Below are 3,624 nucleotides of genomic sequence, written 5' to 3'. Positions count from 1 at the left end.
TTCCTATGTCTAAAAAAACTCACTGTACAATGACTGTTCCTAATGATCAACCACCAATGTCTCATGTCAAATAATTGGGTAGGGAAAAAAATGTAAAGTTTTAAGTTTATGTAAGGTCTGAGGATCCAAAAGCTTCTAAGAAAATGTTTAAGGATCTAAGAAGATGATTGAGGGTCTAAGAAGGTATTTTGGGGTTGGTAAACATAAAGTATGGAGGTTGGAGGGTGTAAAAATCTTAGGTGACATAAAAATGATTTAAGGTGTCTGGGAGAAATGGAAAAAGGCTTCAGATTCCAATCCCTCGCTGTGTTACTGTTGTATGAAGCTTCTAAAGTTCAAAATTCTAACACTAACCAATAGAGTTCTGACACACTATTAGTCTAACTCTGATTAAAAACCTTCCACTGTATGATACACTATTATAGTCACAAGCTCAAGATTTTAAATTTCTTCTGGTTTTCTAAATATAGACTTAAAAGTGTTTCTCATTAAAAAGGTATGTCTAGTCTGTATGCACGCAGCCTTCTAGAAAGAGAAAGACGCCCCTCCATCATGATCTCTATCATACTACAAATCCTAATCGAGGGAGTTTCCCCTTCAGATTCATGGAAGATTTGTCTTCCCTGAGCTCTTAAAGACTGTTCATGCTTTTAACCCAAAGTCATTTTCCAAGCCTGTACTATGACAGAAAGGTAAGAGTCTACTGTCTTTTCTACAATGTGTTTCAGTATAGATTACGATGATGTCCTAGTCAGGGTTTCTATTCCTGCACAAAACATCATGACCAAGAAGCAAGTTGGGGAGGAAAGGGTTTATTTAGCTTACACTTCCCCACGGTTGTTCATCACCAAAGGAAGTCAGGACAGGAACTCACACAAGGCAGGAACTTGGAGGCAGGAGCTGATGCAGAGGTCATGGAGGGGTGCTACTTACTGGCTTGCTTCCCCTGGCTTGCTCAGGTTGCTTGCTTATAGAACCCAGGACTCCCAGCCCAGGGATGGCACCACCCACCATGGGCCCTCCCTGCTTTGATCACTAATTGAGAAAATGCCTTACAGCTGGATCTCATGGAAGCATTTCCTCAAGGGAGGCTCCTTTCTCTGTGCTAACTCCAGCTTGTGTCAAGTTGACCCACGAAACCAGTCAGTACAAATGATAATGCTAACGTGTCTAAAACTTGCCTCTTTAGTAAGATTAGTAAGATTCTTATAAGCTTCAGTGACCTATAAAACTAGAGGACCCTAACCTCCCCATAACTGATGGGGTGACCTTAACCTCCCCATAACTGATGGGGTAACCGTAACCTCCCCGTAACTGATAGGGTGAGACCTGCATGTTTCTGGGGAAAAAAACAAGCCTGCCAGAGACCCAGAATGAATTACTGCACAGATTGTCTAAAGAACTCCACTCATACAACCAGACAGGGCACATCTGTGTTCCACTCTTTCTGGCAGTCTTTGCTCTTCACACAAGGCTAGCCCATTCACAGGGCCAAGGATACTAATTTATCTTTTCTTCTTCTTCTTTTTTTTTAAAAGATTTATTTATATATTATATGTAAGTACACTGTAGCTGACTTCAGACACTCTAGAAGAGGGGCATCAGATCTTGTTATGGATGGTTGTGAGCCACCATATGGTTGCTGGGATTTGAACTCAGGACCTTTGGAAGAGCAGTCAGTGCTCTTACCCGCTGAGCCATCTCACCAGCCCCCTTATCTTTTCTTCTTAAGGCCCCACGCCGTCTCCTCTTCTTCTACAAATGGGATTGTGAAGTCTCTGGGATGACAGTCAACCAGATGCTTCTGCACCCAACCTCCCCCCCCCCCCGAACATGAACCCACCAACTCCTCACCCTCCCACTCCATGCCATCCCTCTTCAGCAGGAAGTAGCCAGATCTGAATGGGAGCCCCTAGACCTAAAGAGGTTGGGATGTTGGGCTGGAACTCCTGCTCAGTTCTGGAACAAGCTAGGAAACCCCATCTGCTTCTCCTTCCCCCCAACCCTGCCTTCTTGGAGAAAACTCTGGGCTAACTTATCATCATTCCTCATCTTGGGAGTTTCCAGCCAGGGCCTTGGTTTTTGACCATGGATGGACACGATCCCAGATACTAGATCACACGTCATCACCCCCGCATCCTAGAACCATAAACCCCCCTTGTTTTAACCTGGATGTGTAACTTCACTGACTTCCACATGTGACATCTGTGATGTCGGTGAACCCACTCGAGAGCTGCCTCCTGATAAACCTGACTTTATCTACTTTTAATCTGGTCTAATCTGGCCTATGATTGCATCACTTAAAAAGAGGAAAAAGAAAACCATCAGGAAGAAGCTGTTGCTTCTGCCTCCTGATAAACCTGCCTTTATCTACTTTTAATCTGGTCTAATCTGGCCTATGATTGTATCACTTAAAAAGAGGAAAAAGAAAACCATCAGGAAGAAGCTGTTGCTTCTTCCATCACTCAGCAAGCCAAGGCTGAGCTGCACTATGGAGGTGGTGTGGTCCCCACCAAGTACCAAACACTTCTCCTTAGCTGTACAGTCTCCCAGAGGCCATCATAACCCCTTGACTATATCAGTTAGGAACATCTCTCCCTAGACACAGCCCATGAACTCCCTGGTGCCATGAGACCTGCTCATTGCCAGAATCTGCCTCTGTAGGTCACACTGGTATGCCGGTGGCATAGCATTGTCGCAGAATAAGAGTCTGCTGCCTTAGCTGTGTGCCCTATGTCCCCTGAAGTAGAAGGTCATCCTGTCCCATGGACAGACTTACTTCCTAAACTGTTCTGTGCAGCTTTTCTGGGAAAGCATGTGTGGGCATGCTGGGGTCTGGCCATGTCCGCACACAGGTTCTGGGTAGCAGTTTCCATCCTTCAAGAAAGCTCCTTAGGACAGGAAGTAAGCCATATTCACTAGCTCTCCCTCTCTCCCTCCCCAAGAGGATATGAATAATAAAGATGCAAACAGTCACTCCCTGTCAAGTCCAGTCGCCAAACAGACACAGAGGGCAAAGAACTGCCTAGAAGAAACAAAGATCAACTGAGCTGCCCAGAAGACATTTAGACTGGTCAGTTGGTAAGGACACACTTATACTCTGAACTGTTGAGCTACCAGCAGGCTGTGCAGTGCGCTCCCAGTTTCCAGCTTCCTCTTTTTAAGTGATGCAATCATAGGCCAGATTAGACCAGATTAAAAGTAGATAAAGGCAGGTTTATCAGGAGGCAGCTCTCGAGTGGGTTCCCTTTGGTGTTGCAACTGTCTTTGAGTCATTTTTGTTCCTGTAGGTTACCCCTCGGCCATATTCCTGCAATTAATACCAATATAACCACTTAGCTCACCAAGTTGGACTTTGGTCATATTCATGCTTTGGACTGTCCTTGGTTCCCTAACTGGTGTGTGGTGGTTTGAACAGATAAAACCTCCACAGACTTTTGTTTGCATTCTTGGCCCATAGGGAATGGCACTCTGAGGAGGCATGGCCTTGTTGGAATAGGAGTTGCCTTGTTCAAGAAAGTACATCACCAAGCCGGGCGTGGTGGCGCACGCCTTTAATCCCAGCACTCGGGAGGCAGAGGCAGGCGGATTTCTGAGTTCGAGGCCAGCCTGGTCTACAAAGTG

The sequence above is a fragment of the Mus pahari genome, chromosome 17 (genome assembly GCF_900095145.1).
Source record: "Mus pahari chromosome 17, PAHARI_EIJ_v1.1, whole genome shotgun sequence".
Taxonomy (NCBI): Eukaryota; Metazoa; Chordata; class Mammalia; order Rodentia; family Muridae; genus Mus; species Mus pahari.
This window is presented reverse-complemented; position numbering follows the sequence as displayed.